Genomic DNA, 22,498 nt, shown 5'->3' on the forward strand with positions numbered 1-22,498 from the left:
GTACATTCATGTGACGACTGTAGTGGATAAATATCGTGACCAACGCTATTAACTTTAGGAGATATATAAGTGTATCTTAGAAAAGAGTGTGGTTGAATGTATGATTTACTTTCTCCATATCAGTCCCGCTTGAGAGTAACGAGGTAAGTCAGCCAATGTTGTAGATGTTTTTCTTTAAAAAAATGCAAAGAATAGAATATGTTTTTCTTTCATTACTTGAGGACAAGCGACAAAATAGAGGAGGTAAGTCAGCATAATGTTGTAGATGTTTGGGGTTGTGATGACAGGTCATCTTACGTTATTCTTAGCATGTATCATTTCGGGACATTAGAGTAATTGTCTATGATTTCGGGACATTTGTATTGTTTTCTATATTTCAGTCTGTAATTATATTCTTCTCGGAACATAGCAATTTTAGGTTGTTCTTGATGTAATTCACAAAGAAATCATGCAAATCAGCAATGCAAGACATCCGAAGATTTATGTGGTCCTTGGAAAGAAGAAGAATGAAGATTCAAGAGCCCTCAGAAGACTTTACAGAGGGAGGAATTCTGTTCCCAAGTTCCAAGACATCTTACATTGAAGCAAACCACTAAACAGGCGAAGAAAATAGGCATTTTCAGCACATAACACATTCAGAAGCGCCCAGACGCACATAACAGGGCACCCAGACACCCCAAAAAGTTATAGAAAGCGCCCAGGCGCTTGGAGATTCCAGGCACATACGTCTGGTGCATGACTTACGCTCCCAACGCCTGGTTGCTTGCGGAAAAAGTTTCAATTTTATGACTGTTTCGCCCCTAAAGTTCGTGATTTTGGCTCAAGTTCAAGTGGAAACGTTCCCTATATATACTGCCTTCCTCATTCATAATTTGTCATTTCAAATTGGAGCAGTTCAATAGGAAGGCAACCAAAGGAGCTTCACGAGGAGTAACTCTATCTTCTCTTTGATTTTCTGGGGTATGTTGTTATCTTTAGTAATTACTTAAAAGATGACATTATTAATATTGAGTAAAATCTGCCGAATCTAGGATGTAACTAGTTGTAAATTAAGGCAACAAGTCTCCTTCACGGAAATAAATCGAGCCTAGTAGAATTATTCTCCTCGACCCTTGGTAAGGTAGACACTGGTAGGGCTGCCCGTTTGTGGAACTATTGAGAGGAAGAGTGTGCTATGAGATACCTAAGATTCATATATGAGAGAGCCCTTTATGAACACTAGCCTTCGTTACCTTTGAAAATTTAGAAAATCCAATTTAAGTTTATGTTTGAATTACCTTTGAGGAGGTAAGACCTCACACTTAAGGATCACCGTGTGACCAGTAGGTACAACTCAACATTGGAGGGATAGACCAAACTCAAAAGAGAGAGTAAGACCTCGCACGTAAGGATCAATGTGCGATCAACAAGTGCAACTCAACGAACCGATTAGGTTAGAACGTCCCAACGACCTCATCACGTAGATAGTCTACTTAAGATAACTAAATGCGACATGAATATTATTTAATTCCAACAAATAAATGGGGTAATTTAAAGAATCCTAACCGCTGCTTATTTTTCTGCAACCAAAACAGGTAACTTGTTCGGTTGCAAACAAATAAAAATTAAAAATCTCTAACCCTTAACTCTTTTATTCACTTTACTGTTTTAAAATAAGTAACGCGAGTTGTTTAGACGAAACGACAACACCTGTAGATACGATATTCTACTTATACTTTATTACTTGGTAAACGATTTGGTACACTTGTCTAATTCGACCATCATATATATATATATATATATATATATATATATATATATATATATATATATATATATATGTTAATAGTGGGTTCTTCCACTGAGTTGGTCAAACCACTATTAATTAATTAATTTTTTTCAAACTTTATTATGTGTAGTAACTATATATTTCACCGAATAAAAGAGTATTAAAAAGAGTGTTAGAAAGATAATGTTTATAACACTCTTCATTCTAACAATGAGTTACACTAAGTTATGTTCTATATATGTTTTAAACCAATAAAAATATATTTCGATAAAAGTGTGTTATATAATTCTCATATAAACAAAAACTTTTCTCATCGTGAGCTTAACTTAGTTGATATAAAGAATGCATAATATATGTAAGATTTGGGGTTCAGATCTCAATAACTTAAAAAAAAAAAAAAAAAACAAAGACTTCTTTCTTGACTCAGTATATGAACAAAGATTATTTTTTTCAGATTAGTAGCGTGTTTCCTTTAGCAATAATATAAACAAAGACTTGTAAAAAAAAAATATAAACAAAGAAGTTGCACTATTTTACTTTTTACAGACATAGACCTTAGAGACCAAGCAATCTAGTTTAGCTTAGTGATTAGCTATTATATACTGATGCTATCCTATCATATTCTACTGTACAACATCTGTTAGCTATATAGCATTGCAAGCACAAATTCACTTTTACTTCATTCATTAATATAGTTGCATTATTAAATTGATAGATGGTCCGGCTGCAGAGTTTTTCACATGGAGTTGGGGACTTTGCAGATGGGAATGAAAATATCTCATAAAGTGAAAAAAAAAAAAAAAAAAAAAAAAGGATTAAAAAAGTGAAAAGCAAATCCCACTATCCCGTGTTTTCCGGCACAATAAATTTGTCGGTTTATTAATGAAAAAGTTGTTTATATATTCCTTCACTTCACTATACTCAAATTTAACTTGTTGCTGTTGTTTCTGGCTGATGGTGATTGGAGAAGTGGACAAATCTCAAAACATGAATAAATCCAACAAAAGATCTAAAGCTATCATACAAAATCCTTAGATCAGAGCCGACTCTACTCTAAGATCTGATAGTGGAGAAAGCTCCCACTATCCAGCAACACCAAGTACTCACCAAGCTACTACTTCTGCACAACGTCTACTCACCCATACAGGCAAGTAGGCGGTTAAAACCACCGGAGGTAACCATTACATCATCATAATCCAAATAACAGTTAACATGAATATTCCAATATAAACATCATGCACTTGATCAATAGTACTATTCTCATACATATACTTACATCAAACCCCAATATCTCACATCAATAATCTTCAATCACATGTGTCATGAACAAATATCAATTTACAGTTATTCATACACAATTACCAATTACATATATCATGAAGTAGATTCATCAAGTGTATAACACAGTAAGCAAGATATGCAATTACAGCATAGATCATTTATCTACAACCATTAACAAATTCACCAATGTACATATACACAATCCACATAGATCATATCATTCAACAATCAGTAGAATCATCACAATTAATCATGAACAACCACCACGTTCATCAACCACATTCACAACTAGGACTCATGCCACAATCATGTTATGATCCTAGACACGACACTATATGCATGCGGTACTGATCATCACCAATATTTAGGCCGTCGCCCATGATGCCGACAGAACATCATAATCATCACCAATATCATCACCATTTGGATATATAAAAATATCCGTCTCCATCAGTCATGTATGCATGAACATATGACTCAATAACAATGCATATGTTCATACAACAACTCACCATATCATCACCACTATTACTTGCATAAATGCATTCACACCAATTCATCATTTCTCGACATATATGCACTCACCAACAACTCACAACATCATATATATATTCACCCACCATATTATAATAACAAAGTATATGGATTCACCAATATCATCACCTCCACATAATTTCACATCAATTACATGATTTGCTCACATTCCAAGTAAAGAGGAAAATACGTCACCTTAAGATAAACATCACATTGAACACTCAACTATCAATCAAATACTTCCATATAGTCATAAAAAACTAATCATGAAAGGTTTACAAGATAATTGGCTTTAAGAACCATTTTTCGATAAAGTTCGTCTCTCCTTTTACAACTTTAAAACAATGAGACAAATGAACCAAAACCAAGTAAATAAACTCTAGGCCTCGACTATGTATACACTTAGATCACATATGAGTGTAGTTGAGTATACATGTGCATTTCACCGGCCGACCACGACAAAATCATCAAAATCACAAAGTTACGACAAGTTCGTATCACTTTACCATTTTCCAAGTTATCCAACAAAACAAAGCAAGCACATTGGGAAACCTCAACTAAGTATATACACAAATCACATAAGAGTGTAGTAGTGCATACATCAACGCTTCATAGGCCAACTCACTTAAATCTCAAATTTTGCAAAGTTCGTATCGTTTTACTCATAATGCAAAACCAATTCATTTTCAAAGAGAAACCAAGTTAGATCCAACACAATCTAGGTTAAATACTCTTAAACCCTTAATTGAACTCATAATAAACAAACTTTAAAGTTTGGAAACAATCCATAAGGTTTGGGTTGACTTAGAAATAGTTATGCGGAATTTTCGTAAAATTTCACTAAGACCTCCTTGGAGTATTTTCATCATAACTCAAAAACTAAAAATCATTTTAAAGTGAAACCAAAGCCATTGGAAAGCTAACACAATTATCTAAAACTTTCATGTTTACACCAAAGACCAATTCAAAACAGAAATAAGTGAAAAAGACGCAAGAACGCGAAACAGGGAATGCTGTCACTGTGCAGCTCGCCTGGCGAGTAAATCACTCGCCATGGCGAGTTGACATAGGTGTCACTCGCCCCCAACTCGCCTCCAGCTTGCCATGGCGAGTTATGACAGGTTGAAAAAGTTCTTCTCTCGGGGAAGAGAGCAGGCAACGTAGCAATAATAGTGACACTAATGTAGATAAAGAGATAGACATCCCGGAAGATAAGAATGCGATGGTGATGGTTATTGACTGCACGTGCAAAAATAAAATGTAGACAATGAGAGTGTGGTGCTGATTGAGATGATGAATGTGTACTACATTTTGATTTTAAAGAATGTAAATTTGGAGAACGCAATACTGAACATGGAAAAAGAACTGCATTAATTGAGTAACTTTTTACCACGTACATCTATTTTGTTATTTTTAACTAATGAAGGGCATCAACTATGTAGCTTTTAACTACTGAAGTGCATCAAATATTTGCTTCATTATAAGTTACGAGATTATCATATTCATTCTTCTTCGATTCTCTTGCTTAGATATATTAATATAATATTGTATGCAAAGTAATAAAATTAAACAATTGTTTCTTGATTAAGTACGTTTCTTATATCAAATAGAAAGTACAAGTATATAAACCACTTTGAGAAAAGAGGCATTGTGTAGTTTAAATTACCAAAACAATGTGCAAACAACATGAAAATGAAGCACACAATGGGGTAAAAGAATGTCATATAGTTACGGGATGATACATGTTTGCGCAAATATTCTGACACACAATCTAAAATAGAGTATCAAAAGTATGATTACAATTTTTTTACACTATACATTATGTTTCTTTTCATAGTTTCTATATGTTTTTAACAGGGTAGAACTTGCTTTATGGTTTGTCAAATATTTAAATAGTAGATAAATTTATTTAACGTACCTGTTGGTGCAACAACAAAACAAAAAAGGGCAGACAGATGGATACAAGAGTGTCCATCTGCATGCGAGAACCAAATAGAATAACTAGAGAATATAGACATAAGAGAGACGAACCAGTGACACTACATGAGAGTTCAAAAAGGTACACATAACTTCTTCATTTTGAATCAAATTATACAATAATGTTGTCTCATTGTTTTTTAGGGGATATCATTTCTTCTATATTCCTATATTTGTTTATTAAATCTCTTATTTTTTTTAGTAAATTCATCTCTTACTTTAACTCTTCCCATATATGTTACATTAAAAATAATTTATACAAAGAAACATCAAATATATACATACATTAGCGCATTAGAAAGAGCGGACAGACGCGCACGGAAGTGCCCGTCTGGACGCTAGTATGACTAAAGAAAAAATTATTTAAAGGATTATTTGAGGATGGGTCCATCTTGTTGATAATAACGCAAAATCAAAATTAATGGACTAGGTCCACACCTTCTACAATGATCACACTAAGCCTAAGGTCACTAAAGCAAAAATAATTTCAAGGATTATTTGAGGTTGGGTCCATCTTGATGATAATAAACCAAAGTGAAATGATATTTGAACATCAATTTTTTGATAATTTTTGTAACAATTTTCTCTTTCATACTCACATTATTTTTATTTTATCTCTTTATTGCTTTGATTTTCGTATCAATATCTACTTCTTCTTTGTAAATTATGGTTGTCCCATAAATTATCCACCAAATGGTTGTTCAAATAGCAATCCTCTAAAGCAAATTCAAAATCAGTGGATGTTAGGTTCACACCTTCTACAATGATCACAGACACCAAGGTCACTAAAGCAAAAATAATTTGAAGAATTATTTGAGGTTGGGTCCATCTTGTCTTGATGATAATAATGGATAATCAAAATCAATGGATGTTAGGTCCACACCTTCTACAATGATCACACTAAGGTCACATTTTATTTAATGTTTTTATATATACTAGTTACAAATCTGTACTTCGCACGGGTTCAATAACGTATTCGATAAAAAAATTTTTTGAAAGAAGAGATGTTAAAACGACGGAACATTGTGATTCATCATAAAATATGTATGGGCTGATTAAGAGAGCATATAATCAGTTTATAAGATTAGGAATTGACATAATATTTAGAATGAAAACAATTGGAACCAATAAAGGAACCAATGATGTGTGAATTTAAATATTATCCAAAATTATAAAAAAGAGTGTTGTTGTTATAGAGTTACCAAAAAATGATTGATACCCATATTTACATCAAATGCAATCAAGCAAAGAAGTAGCATCGGTGAGTGAAGATTATCTAGTCTAAGATTAGAGTTAAGGTGATCTGTTAAAAGTGCGGATCATGAACACCAAACCTTCATTTGGAAACGACTTGAACGTGCATATTTTTAGATGGCTTCTCTAGATCAAAAATTAACTTATCACCTACCTCTAACATATGTTCTCAGCAAAATTTGAACCATTGGCCACCTAAGTATTTTTTGAACCATTGTCTCTTTGCCGTTATCAAGCGACACTTATACCTTTTTTTGAGCTTGTTTGCCGTTATCAAGCGGATGATGTAGGTTGATGAGCAGCCTCGAACCTGACCAATTGTTACATATATTTGTGTTGTCATTGACTACAAAATGGAACCAAAGAACTCGAGGTAAATAGATGGTAAATGATAAAGCTACAGAGTATTTTTCTCATAGTGTTACATCAACCATATTTCCACTACATAAGGAAAGACATCTTTCGGGTCATTATCAAACTTATACAAAATCCTATCATCTGATGCTGACAAAATAGAAAATAATACATTTTCTATTTAGCAATGTTTAGTTTTTTTTGAATAAGAAAAAGATACGCATTGTTTGTTACGATATAAATGTGCAATATATATATATATATATATATATATATATATATATATATATATATATATATATATAAGATAAGTATAATTTTTTTAGGCATCTATAAATTTTTTGAAGAAAAGACATCTACAATTTTACTTTTAATTAAAATCAAAATTTTATAAAAATTATACGCATTAGCGTAACAAAAATCAGACACACATAAAGTGTTACTCTAAACGCTAATATGTGTGTCTGTATATTTGCGAGGTTGAAGAAAGAAAATAAAAAAAATTTGTATCATTAAATGATAGCGTTAATAAAAATATTTGTGAGGTTGTTATGATTAAACGATATTTAAATTAAATATATAAGTGATAAAAAGATAATAAAATTTCTTTGGAAAAAAGGTAATAAAATTAAATGGAACCTCCTTAAAAAAATTAAATGGAACGACTAAAAAAAATTAAATGGAAGAAAAAAAATATTGAAATATAATATTAGAAAGTAAAAGAAAAGGTTCCCAAAGTGAATTGAAGAGAGATGCTTGTGAAATAAATTGTCGAGAAGTAGTTTTTTGAAGTAGCATTCAACAACTTTTGATCAAAGCTCATTCCATTCTATTTTATGCATTAAAAAAATTACCTTTTTTAGTAAGTACTTAATTGATATTGTACTTGGTCTAACTTCTCCTTAAAAATGTAGAGAAGTTGAAAAAAACCGGGTCAAACGATATCTTAATCTCCCACAACGGTAGTGTAGAAGCAACTGAATTTGGGAGAAAAAAAATTAGAAAATAGTTAAAAATATAAAAATTGGAAAATAGTCAAAAGTTTTTAAAAATATGAAAATTGCAAAATAGTTAAAAAAATCGGTGAGGTCGCACTCAACCAAGCAATACTAAAAAAAATTATATGCATTAGCGTAACAAAAAACAGTCAGACAGACATAAAATATTACGTTAAACATTAATGTGCGTGTGTATATATTCACGAGGTTGAAGAAAGGAAATAAAAATATTTGGTATCATTATGACAGCGTGAATAAAAATATTTGCGAGGTTGTGATGACTAAACAATATTGAAATTAAATATATAAGTGATAAAAAGATAATAAAATTAAATGGAACGGTTCAAAAAAAATAAAAAAATAAAGTTAAATGAAAAGAAAAGAGAAAAGGTTAGATATTAAGTACTAATCCTTCAAATTGATATTTCATTCACACGTTATACTTGAGTTCATTCATGTATGAATTTCTTCAATTCGTAGCCAAACCCTCTTCTTACTTATGTTGTAACTTTACAAAACTATATTGCTTTTCTTTTATAGAGACAAAATTCTACTAATATGTCAACTCTATAAAACTTCTTATTTTTGTTATAAATTATAAACTTTATATTTACTTTATAATAATCAAACATCAAACGACATATAAAAACATGGAGGGAGTAATATTTTACTAAAAACTATGCAATGATATATATGAAAACATTTGGTTTTTTTTATAAATTGAGTTATTTCATTCAAATTTTTAAATAAAATTATTTATTTGACTCAAGTTAGAATAAAAATTTGATAATATCAAATTATAATTCAACATCGACAAAATTTTTTCTTCTAAAATCTAAAATATGTTCAAATAAAAGAGAAAAGGAAGTTATACACTAAACCAGAGAAAAAGATATAATAATTCAAGTGATTTCTAACACAAATGGGTGACCCATTATCTATATTCGATATTCACTCTGTGTGGGAAAAAGTCTAAAAATATTTTGACAATCGTTTATTTTAAATAAAAAAAGTTCAATAGACCAATATATATTTTTTTACGAAGATAAATAAAATTTGTTATTTCCAATAAATTAAAGAAAACATTATAATCAAACCCGTGCAACGAACGGTTTATATACCTAGTGCATTGTATACTTACCTTTCATTGTAGACCAAAACTTATCTAATTTCTAAAGCTTAGAAATGTCATAGTTACTCTCTCTCTCTCTCTCTCTCTCTCTCTCTCTCTCTCTCTCTCTCTCTCTCTCTCTCTCTCTCTCTCTCTCTCTCTCTCTCTCTCTCTCTCTCTCTCTCTCTCTCTCTCTCTCTCTCTCTGCTGCTATTATTTGAGGGTTTTTTTTTTTTTTTTTGTCTAGTAGCCTATTGGCTAGAACTCACAAATAATTTTGGAGAAGTGGGGTGTTGGGGTTCGAACTCCAACGTTGGGGACAACCATTAATTGTCCCCTTTGAATTTCAAATAGGTCATTTAAGTTATTTGATGAATTCTAGGATGAGGGTTTAATCAAGTCCCTCACCGGTGCACCACTAAATTTGACCATTAGATTAAATAATCTTGTTAGTCACTACCACACTGAATCTAATATCTCCTCTTTACTTTCACTTTCTTTCTCTCTCCTCTCAACTTCTGCATTTACATGAAACTCTCTCCATCTCCGACCTTTTTAAAATAAATTCTCATTCAATTTTGCTGTTTTTAATTGCCAATAAAAATTAATAGATTAAAATTTGAATCTCTGGTGTGAAGTGATGTGAAAATTCTTTGAATTGTTTTTTCAATTAACAATCTTAAACCAAAATGACGTCAAATTTAAGTACACATGATCTCTGTAATCAAGAATGAAACAATATACTGCCAAGGAAAAAGATGAAGAAAGAAGCGGATTTGAACAAAAAGGACCGTAATGAGTACAGAGAAAAACATTTTCATTCTCAAAACTTGTTTCATTCTTCCTAAAAGTTCTCAATATCTAAATTGTTTTTAATTTAGAATAAAAAATTTCCACAGAAATCTCAAACACATATTATCTGGAATTGAAAGGCAATTAAGCTTCGAGAAGACAAGAGTGTGGCCTTACGGGGACAAGAGTGTGGCCTTATGGGGATGGAGAGAGTTTCACGTAAATGCAGAAGTTGAGAGGGGAGAGAAAGAAAGTTAATGTAAAGAGGAGAGGTTAGATTCAGTGTGGTAGTGACTAATGAGATTATTTAATCTAATGGTCAAATTCAGTGGTGCACCGGTGAGGGACTTGATTGAACCCTCACCCTAGAATTCACCATTAATTTAATGTACATATTTGATGTTTTTTAAAAATTTTAAATTTTAAATAGGTCTTTCAAACGGTAATAAGGACCTATTTAAAACTTAAAGTACTAATTTGATAATTTTATCAAATTTAAAGGACCAAAAATTGTATTTGGCCTGTTTACTTACATGTATCATTTTGCGAAATTTCTATATTTTTATAATATTTTTTTAAATAAATTTCTATTGTATTTTTTATTTTTCAACACTTTTTTATATTATATCTACTAAAAACAATACCTTTTATTTTTTTAAAGGCCTTTTCATATTATTTATAATTGGTAGGGAAAGATAAGCCATTTACATTTCTTTTGCGAATTGCTAGAGATGACTATATCCACATCATAATTACACGCTGTAATGAGTAGAATATATATATATATATATATATATATATATATATATATATATATATATATATATATATTAGATGTTTGGTTGAGAAACATTAGTAATTTACTAAAATGTCTCCTCGATAATTAACTGCTCAAGTAAAGAATCGGCGGCAGTTAACTGCCGAAATTCAATTTCATCCATCAGCACTTAAGTGCCGTGGAAATCATGAAGCGTTGTTTTCCAATTCCTCTTCCTTTTCCAATGTAACCTACTTCTTCTTCTTCAATCATTCCATTTCTGGGCTACTTTTTTTCTCTCATTATCTGTTCAAAAACCATAGCTGTTTTCCAATTCCTATTCCTTTTCCAATCATGAATACAATCAGTGAAACAAAAGCAACAACTTCATGATCGAAAAATTGTTTTCTCACAAACCCATATGAAGAAATCACATGCTATCAATTGTATAATCATCAAAATCAAAACTTTCACCAAAACTACCAAATGGAGGTTTCTATGAACTAAGCTATTAAATGTGTTATTTATTTTACAAAGATAAAAATTACTTTTGAATAAATTAAATTTTATAAAATTGACTCTAAAAAAGTGTAAATATGAAGAAAGGAATCAAACATATATACTGAGTTATCACTTGTGTTGATATCAGAAACTTGAAGAATGCAACAAAGTTGCAAGGAAGAGGTGTAAATAATATAATGATTTGCTTCCATAAGTACAACTGCAAGGAACTGAGATTTTACACACGCACACACCAACAGTGCCGATGGGTTATCTTTTTTCTTTTTTTCATGGGTAGTTAACTGCCGAAGGAATTTCGGTAGTTAACTGCCGCCGATTCTTTACTTCGATAGTTAACTGCTGAGGGAGCTTTTAGGTAAATTACTAGTGTTTCTCAGTTAAACTAAATGTGTCTTCAGCAATTTTCATATAATTGATACCGAATGAAAATAGAAAACATAAAATGAGAAGAGGAAAGAGCATTGAGCACCATGAGCACCTTCAAGGGAAAGAAGGAAAAAAAGGCTCCCCTTTTTCATGATTACCTACCGAATGATAAAACCAACTCTCAATTTACCAAAAAAGTTAGAAAACACACTAACCTCTGAATCTTCAAATTCCTATGAATCTTCAAATTATTTAACCAATCAGAGACCTAGAACCTTCCAAGCTTCCCTATGGTCTTCTACATTTCTATTTCTAGCAACACATATAACAAATAGATTTTTTTTACAAGAGATAAGAATTAATTTAAATATTAAAAAATGTAACAAACACGATACGGATATATATGTCTGATTTTTTTTCCCTTTATCATAATGGGCTCAACATTCTTACTAACTAATTCTCAAAAGTTACTACTCACTTAATCTGCTAAAACACTGAGTAGTTATCATCTCTCAATAATTACCCCATATCACTAGTAACTTGGTAAAAACAATTATTCTCACTAAAATGGAAAAATAACCTTCTCAATAAAATGACTAATTTACCCTTACTCGCCAAATGACCAAAATACCCTTTAGTCTAAAAATGACTAAAATACCCTTCTAGTTCAAAATTCCACTGATCTCAAATAAAATACGCACAAAGACAAATAATCACACATAAACACATGCAAACACATATAATAAATAATGAAAACAATACTAGCATATGCCATAGGCGCATGGTAGCATTAAACCATTCCCCAGGCGCATGGCAATGCCTTGCCATGCCCTCGGCGCATGCTTTTGTGCTTTCGGACCCAATTGCTTGGATCTTCGTCGTTTTTAGGTCTTCGTCTTCAAATAACTTACCTCGAAACTTGGGAACAGAATTCCTCCCCATGTAAAGTCTCATGAGGCCTCTTGAATCTTCATTTTTATCTTCCCAAAGTCTTGACAATTCTTCGCCGATTTGGATGATTTCTTCGTGAATTACTTCAAAATCCCCATAAAATAGCTATGTTTCGGGAAAACTAGAATTACATACTCAAATATAGAAAACATTACAAAAGTCCCGAAATGATAGGCAATCGTTCTAATACCCCTTGCTCACTAATGACCAAATTACCCCTGAATCCAAAATGACTAAATTACCCTTCTAATACCGAATTCTAATAATCCCAACCAAAAATACACACAGAGGCAATTAATCACATAAAAGCACATATCAACACGTATTAAAACAATTAAAAAATAAATCTAACGAAAATCGGGCTATTACAACTCTCCCCCCTAAAAGAATTTTCGCCCTCGAAAATTACCTGAAGTAAACAACTCCGGATACGAAACCTTCATCCTACTCTCCGATTCCCAAGTAGCACTCTCACCAGTTGGTCCAACCTAAATTACTTTCACCAAAACAATTTCCTTGCCACGCAAACGCTTCACTTCACGATCCTCAATCCTAACTGGCCAAGTCTCAACGGTTAAATTATCCCTTACTTCCAACTCATTCACTTGAATCACATGAGACACATCATACACATACTTTCGCAACTGAGACACATGAAACACACCATGCAGATTCGACAAAGACGGTGCTAACGCAATCCGATACAACCCTAACCTTCTTAATAATCTCAAACGGTCCAACAAAACGAGGAGTCAACTTTCGACACTTCAAAGCACGTCCAACACCAGTTACAGGGTTCACTCTTAAAAACACATGATCACCAACTTGAAACTCAATGTTCTTCCTCCTCTTATCATGATAACTCTTCTGTCTACTCTGAGACACTTTCATCTTATCTTGAATCATCTTAACTTTTTCCGTAGTCTCTTGCACAACCTCCGGTCCTAACAAAGCACTTTCACCTGATTCAAACCAACACAACGACGTCCTACACCTCCGACCATACAAACCCTCAAACGGTGCCATACCGATACTAGAATGAAAATTGTTGTTGTAACTAAACTCAATCAACGGTAAACATTCGACCCAACTGACACCTTGCTCCAAAACACAAGCTCTTAACAAATCCTCCAAACTCTGAATAGTCCTCTCTGTCTGCCCATCGGTCTGGGGATGATAAGCAGAACTCAACCTCAATTTAGTTCCCAAAGCAGCTTGCAAACTTTCCCAAAACTTAGAAGTAAACCTCGGATCCTGATCTGACACAATACTAGAAGGAATATCATGCAACCTAACAATCTGCTCAATGTAGATCTCAGCCAACCTTGCCACAGATATACTAGTCTTGATAGGAACAAATTGTGCCGACTTCGTTAACCAATCAACAATCACCCAAATCGAATCAAAACCCTTAACAGTCTTCGGCAACGCTCCAACCAAGTCCATAGAGATACTATCTCATTTCCACTCTGGCAAAAACAACGGTTGCATCAAAACCGACGGTTTATGTTGTTCAATCTTCGACTTCTAACAAACCAAACAAGAATAAACAAATTCCGCGATCTCCTTCATCATTCCAGGCCACTAAAACAACCTCTTCAAATCCTGATACATCTTAGTCACTCCTAGATGAATACTCAAACTACTTCTATGACCTTCGTCCAAAATCTGTCTCTTAAGCTCAAGCACATCCGGCACACAAACTCGATCACGAAACATTAAAACACCGTTCTCACCCAATCTGAAGTCTCCACCTTTACCTTGGTTAACCAACACCACTCGATCCACAAGTCCTAAATCTTCCTTCTAAACATTCTTAGGGCGGTGTATTGGATTAGGATTCTATAGAATTTTAAAAGACTTTTTAATTATGAAAAAGTCTTGTGGTATTCAATCAAGACTTTTTGCAACTTAAAAAAAGTCTTGTGGTATTCAATCAAGACTCTTTGTCATTTTAAAAAAGTCTTGAGGTATTCAATCAAAACTTTTCATCACTTAAAAAAAGTCTTGTGGTATTCAAAATCATTCAAATTTCGAAGGATTGTTTAATAAATTGGATTTTGATGGATTTTGTGGGATTTTGTAGTGTAATTTTAACAAGAAAAAGTCTTTCATGAAAAGATGAGATTTCTTGAGATTGTTTTTCTTTTAAAAGTTACTATCTCTTTCTCTCCTTTCTCTCTCTCTCTCTCTCTCTCTCTCTCTCCCCCTCCCCCTCCCTATTCTCTCCTTTCTCTCTTCGTTGCTCTATCTCTTCATTCTCTCTCTCTCTCTCTCTCTCTCATCTCTCATCTCCCCTCTCTCTTTCTCTCTATCTCATAAAAAAATAAAAAATTGTATTGAGAATATTATGATAGAGAATATGTCGTAATCAATGTTCCGCAAATCGAGTGTTAACTCTCTGATATTACTGAGTTTACGTTTTTAGGTACAAAAATCATGTTAACTCTGAGGTAAACTCGGTTTCTGGTAAAATTGGAAGGCTTAACGAGTTTGACTGAGTTAACACTCGGTAAACTCGACCGATTTGTAATGGCTGACACAATACTTTTTTTTGAAAGATTTCTAAGTGCTGGCGTAATTTTAAATATGTACAATTGAATTTTGTGGGAATAACATTTTTAACAAATAAAAAATGTGTATTGAGAATAATGTGTTAGAGTGTTTTTTAGTCCCTTAAAATCTTATAAAATCCATAAAATTCTTAAAATTTGAAAATCAATAGTAAAAGAATTTTTTATTGGTTTTATTTTTCTTTATTCAAACGCTAGAATTTATTTGTTCATTATTTTTATCATTCACGCTTGTAAGTTTGTTCTTTTTCCCCTAAAATTCATTGAATCCTTTGAAATTTTAAAATCACATAAAATCCTTTGAAATCCTTAAAAGTCGGTGTGATAAATCCTTTAAAATCTTGAGTGTATAAAGTCTTTTACATAAAAAGTCTTTTAAAATCTCACAGAATCAATACAATCTCACACAGTCTTTTAAAATCTTAAAGATTTTTTTTTTATTAAAATAGTCTTTTAAAATCCTAATTCAATACACCCCCCTTAATCTCTTCCAAAATATTAGTTGTTAGCTTCAACATTCCTAACCTCACACCATCTGGCGTCAGCTCACTAATCAAACTCAAGTCTCGAAACTGCTCAATCAATTCCAACTCTTTAACCATCAAAGCAGACATATGCAAAGTCTTTCTACTCAAAGCATCAGCAACAACATTAGCCTTCCCTGGATGATAACTCAACTGAAAATTGAAATCCTTAAGATACTCCAACCACCTTCTCTGCCTCATATTCAACTCTTTCTGATCAAACAAGTACTTCAAACTCTTGTGGTCACTAAACACTTCAAACTTAGAACCATATAGATAATGCCTCCAATCTTCAATGCATACACAACTGCCGCCAATTCCAAATCATGAGTCAGATAGTTCTTCTCATGCACTTTCAACTGCCTTAAAGCATAAGCCACAACCTGACGATTCTGCATAAGCACACCACCAAGACCCATCTTAGAAGCATCACAATACACAACAAACGATTCATTCGGGTTCGGCAAAATCAACACTGGAGTTGAAGTCAACCTCTTCTTCAACTCTTGGAAACTCTTCTCACACTTAACATCCCAAACATAAGCTTGTCATTTCCGAGTCAATTGCGTCAATGGCAACGCCAACTTAGAGAATCCTTCAATAAACCTCCGATAATAACCTACCAATCCAAGAAAGCTTCTAATCTCAAAAACAGACTTAGGTGATTCCCGCTGCAACACGGTATCAACCTTCAACGGATCCACAGAGATACCACCCTTAGAAATCACATGACAAAGGAAACTCACTTCCCGCAACAAAAACTCACACTTCGACAACTTAGCAAGAGTTTCCCCTAGGAATACTCTAAGGGGACAATGCAGGATTTTGATACACTTTGCACAAAGACAATCTTGTCATAATTTGCGAATGTGCTATCACTTTCAATGTTCACACCCTCACAAACTAGTCCAGTAAGATTAGTCTAGCTACTAGGTGATAAAGAGACAACATGAATCTTAAATTGACACATAAAGTTAACCCCATCATCTAGTCTTTCAGCGACACAATAAAATGCTTTTACGAGGCGAGAAACTCACCTGATACCTATGTCATGGTTACTGGCGATGTTTCCCATGCTAATGAGTATTTGGGTCAGGAGGTGATGAGCATGACCCCTCAGCAATTGTATGCGATCTTGCAAAAAGTTAGGAAGCAGATCGCGCCGATCATGACCAGGAAACGGGGCCAGAGGCCGAGGAGGAGGCAACACCAACATCAGCAAGACCAAGAGTAGTAATATTTTCTATTTAGGATAGATTTTTAGGACTATATGTATATTTTCATGACATTTGTTCGTTCTGTTGCATTTTCATGACATTTGTTACTCTGTTTGTATTTCGATGACATTATTGTATGACAATTGTTCGTTTTCGTATCATATTTTCAATTTCAATTATGCTGGTAATTTTCGCTAATTAACTTCATCATTTGGCATTGAAACAATGTGTAAAAACACATGTAACAGGTTCTGCCATTTATTGGCTTCAGGAATCATCGGTAGTTAAGTGCCGATGAAAAAGGAAACCGACGGCAGTTAATTCCCGAGGTACCGAGGAGTATTATGGTATTTTACATGTGTTTCTCAACCTAACAAGATGTGTCAACAACAATTTTCAATATCTATTAAAAAGATTGTTGAGAGCATTCATACTAGAAACTTTCCTTTACAAAAAACCATCAAGTCATCTACATAGAAGGAATGTGAAGGAACTTTGATGTTTCTAGTTCCTTCGATGAGTTCAAGTTTTCCTTCCTCCACAAGATATGTGATTTAAATTTCATAAAATAAAAAGATTTGTAAATAAAATATGTAATTAAATCTTTTATTATATTCTGAAAAGAAACATGTAATTGAAAGATATCGAAGTTAGTCATCAAATTCCGGAAAAAAAATCTCTATTAGACAAACAAAATAAACCCACCCTTTCTTTTACAATTAAAAAAAACTACTTATGCCCCAAGCAAATAAACCTTATCTTGGTTGAACGAAACATTTTTCCCCCAGTAATTGCAAATTTTTTTATAGTTTTTTTAGGGGTAATTGCTATACTTTTTTGTTGACAAGTAAAAAAAACTTATCTTGGTTTGCCGAAACTATTTTTTGACAAGTATAAACAAAACTTATGACCCAAGTAATTGCAAAACTATTTTGTTGACAAAAAAAATTCAAGACTTATGCCCCAAGCTATTCTGAATGATACAGATATAAATATAACTCGGAACACTGAAGACGTAGTAGTCTCATTGATCTGTTACAATGGAGAATTTTTTCCAAAATTTGAAGAGAAGAGTAAGGGAGAGTATCTCGATGAGAAGAGGAGTTACCGAAGTTGAGAGAAACCCTAACTGCCCCCCAATTGTTGCAGACATAATACGTGGAGAAGCTAGAGAAGTGATATGGAGCCGGTACTGTCCTGGAATTAATATATTGGCTCGTGTACTTGTTCGTAATCACGTAATCACAATAAGAAAGAGGTTCAACCAAACTTGATTCCAGGACGGTAATTCATGTCCTCACTTCTCAGCTCAAAATTTTGCAAAACCATCATCAGCAAAAGACAAAAAATTGAATTCATTCAACCAAACTCCACACCTAGGAACTACATTGACCATCAAAAGTTGTTTTTTGAAAAGGTCCAGATAAAGAATTGGACACAGTTTGTGAGTTCTAGCAAATTGGGTTGTAGTTGAACTGATAAGTTTATTGTAACTCTAATCAATTATTTGAATGTTTGTGAGAGAACTCGAATAATGAGTTTATTTGGAGGGTTGTAGTTGAGTGTGGTTGCAGAAGGAGGGGTTGAACCAAATAATGAGTTTATTTGGAGGGTTAAGGTTTTGAGGTTGGAAAGGGGGAAGAAATTGACGAGGGAATTGGTCAAAAAGCTTTGAGAGAACTCGTAACAGAGAATATGGATGTGAACACGACTGAAATCTAATTAGTTAACTAACACTTAACAGAGACTAACGGTGTTAAGTGAAAAGGGAGGTGGTTGTCTATTTGAATAAAAAAATAAGGGAGGTTAGTGTTGAGTTAAAAAATAGAGGGGGTGTTATGTTATTTACGAATAACTTAGGGGAGGTGAGTGTAATTTACCCTAAAAGTTAATTGTATGTTCTCGAAGAATATTGCTGAATGTTTGTGCTCAAGTGCTTATAATTGCATTCCTCTAATGTCACACCTAATTTTTGTTTTTGAGGAGGAACATAATCATGTGTATATGGTTTGCAAAAAATTTACTATCAGTACTAGATTTTGTTCTTTATATGTTGTATTTTTAAATTTGTGGTACATTGTTTTTTAATGATGCATCAATGTATATAGTTTTGGAGGGTACATTTTTCATGAAAAAAACAAAGCATTGTGTGGAGAGAGGACAATTGATGCAATTTTGAATCCATGTGAGTTTTGTAGATTTTTTCTTCCGTAAAATAATATTTATTCATTCTTATACTCATTAAATTGTGTTTAATTTTTTTTTTTTTGTGTACAATTGTATTTAATGTTTTAATGAATAGAAAATGCATCATGAATTTCTAAATAGGTGAACCATGAAACTGAGGAGAGAAACAATGGTGGGCTATGGAAACTGATATGAATAAAAATGCTCTCTGAATTAAAAGATAGAGAGGGCTCAAAAGAATAGAGATATAAACAAGATAATGCACTTATTTTGTTGATGATTGTAATAATAGAGGAAGTACAAGCTCTTAAATTGATAAAATTAATCTTGATTCCTATATATGACTCTTTTTCTATTGTATCTCGTTGGATGCATATTTTATCATATGATTTATTTTCATTAAATAGTTTACTATCTGTATTATGCAAAATTATTTAAATTTCACAGTCAATATAATATGCAACATCCTTACCAACTGAGCTAAGCTTACGAGACCATCCTAAAATCCTTTATACTCTTTATATATAGTATAGATAAATGTCTCTAAAAATAATCTCTAAATTACTTTTTGAAATCATTTTCTATCATAATGTAAACACAAAAACATGTTATTACAAGATATGTAAAAAAAAAATTAATCAAAAAGAGGGGTAGCTAAAGTGCTACCCAATCCTAAAATATATTAAGATAAGAGAAGAAATTACAGAAAATAGAGGAAAGGAATGCAATGTGAGATCAATATTTGCCAAAGTATTCGCTACCAGCTGATCTTCAATGTATATATGTGTTACAATACAACTTGTTTCCCTGAGAAAAATCATCAAATTATGTCATTTGTTTCTTAAACTAGAAGGAGCTTGATTTTGAGATTTGAAAGTATTAACCACCATAGTAGAATATGTTTCCAACCATATGTTTCTCCGTTGATTTTCTTATGAAATTTCAATTGCACTCATAGTTCCAGATATTTCAGCTTGGTAAGAAGATGCTATTCTCAAAGATTCAGCAAATCAATCTAAATATTAGTCTGCATGATTTCTAAAAAATTCCTGCACATTATGAAATACAAGAGTTCCCACTTGAAGCTCCGTAAATGTTAACTTTTATCCAATTAATTAGAGGAGGATGCAAAGATGTCTTATAGATCTAGAAGAAGCTTTGTTTATATTACTACCTGGCAGATAAACATTTTCTTCTAGGAAATAGCTGATTTCCAAGATATCATCTTGTTATTAATTTGATCTTGCTTGATTCCTTTCAAACCAAATGATGTTGATTAAATTGATTAGAGAAGCTTTTATCTTGAGTTTGCACTAAGGGGACCATGATAAATCATGTATCTTCGAGATGTCATCCATATATTTGAATTGTAGAATCCTATTTATAGAATTGGAAAACGATGAGCAAATCTTGACTTGATAATTGCATTTTAAATAAAATGTGAAATGTGGATTCCACATGATCGAAATAGAGATTACACATATAGAAGGAATTAGTATCACTCAATACACTTTTCGTATGTAGGAACTTGGTCTTGCACAAATCTGTAAACAAAAAGTTATTGTTAAGAGTCCTGTAACGCTCTAGTTGATATTTTTATTTATTTATTTTGATTTATTTAGAGTCTTTTATATGATTTTAAATAATATTGGTGATGTATGTGCTGTGTATTATTTTATTATATAGTTTATTTTATTATAATTAGAATAAGTGGGAAATTAGTATTATTTTGGTGAGTGGGGAGTTAATTAATATTTATTGGAATTAAGGGGGAGTAAAATGAAATAAAGGGAAGTTGAGAAGGAAGTTAATAAAGTAAAAAAAGAGTCAGAAACATTTTTTTTACGTGAAACTGTCAGTTTTGGGAGAAAAGGGAGAGAAGAGCAAGTAGAGCCAAGAAACCAAATTGATGTGCATTTCTTTCAATTGAATTAAGGTAAGGGTGACTTTTACTTTAGTAGTATAGGTATTGAATTCTGATTTGAGTTTAACAGGTTTTTGGTGAGAATTGGGAATTTTGGGTGTGTGGTGAATTAATGATTTTGGGGTAGAGATTGTTGTTCTGATGTTAGAATTAGGTTCTGGTTGCATATAGTACTTAGTTCTGTATCTGTAAACCAATTTGGGGAGTGAATTGGAGGAAAATGGGATTTTTGAGAAAAACCTGCATTCTGCCCGTACAGAAGTTCATCGATCGCCTCGCGAGTAGCCTTGTTCGCCAACGCAAGTGAGCAACTTCATGGCTCGCCTCGCGAGCAGAACCACTCGCCATGGCGAGTTAGTAAGTGAGATTCTGGATTTTCAAATTGTTGTTATAAGCTGTATTTTGGTTAGTTTAATGTACCTAAATGATTTTAGAGAGGACTGGAGCAAGTTTTAGATTAAAAAGATGAATAGGGAGCTTAGAATTGAAGTTTTAGTGAGAAAAATGTAAAAACTCCCGAGAGCACCATATTTTCGTTCGCCTTGAACTCACCATGGCGAGCAACCCGTTTTCTGAGTTCGCCATAGCGAGCAGATGTGCTCGCGAGGCGAGTTGCCTAGTTTTGAATGCTGATTGTTTATTAAATGAATGGTGATGAATGATATTGATGTATAGGCATGATCATGAATTAATTGTGCATTTTTCTGAAATTACTGAATTGATTCTGATGATTGTTGTTGACTGGATGTATGCTTTTATTGAGTTAAGTTATGCATGGGTTGCATTATGGAGTTGTGAGTCATATACATATTTATGCATTTGGTCGAGTTGTATGTAGATATACACAAGTGAGTCAGTCGCATATGCATAAAAGCGGGAGGGCTTCTGCCCTGGAACGCCTCGTCGTTCAAAGCGGGAGGACTTATGTCCTGGAACACCTTGTTGTTCAAAGCGGTGAGGACTTTTGTCCTAATGATTGCTTTAACCATTCAAAACAGCGGTGAGGGCTTCGGCCCTGATTATGGTACCACATGCATATTTGCATTTATTGAGAAGTTTAAGGTGTTGTCTTAGCAATGTTGTCATGTCAGTTGCATGAGTCGGTGTTGTCATGTCATTTGCATGAGTCGGTATTGTTGGTTGTAAATGCCATTTGATGATAATGATGTTGTTTGATGATTATATATTTATACATATATTATGATGAATTGATTTGATGATGATGATCTGATTATATTTAGGGTGTTAGATTCAATTGATGAATTTTAATATCTATATTTTATTGTTGTGAATCTCACCCCTTCTGCTTGAAAATGTTGTCCTCCCTATGGGTAACTTGCAGGTGATACTGAATAGTCGGTGGTGGCTCAAGTGTCGTGTCTAGGGCTCTGATACGTGGGATGTGATT

This window comes from Medicago truncatula, chromosome 3, assembly GCF_003473485.1.
Source record: "Medicago truncatula cultivar Jemalong A17 chromosome 3, MtrunA17r5.0-ANR, whole genome shotgun sequence".
Classification (NCBI taxonomy): Eukaryota; Viridiplantae; Streptophyta; class Magnoliopsida; order Fabales; family Fabaceae; genus Medicago; species Medicago truncatula.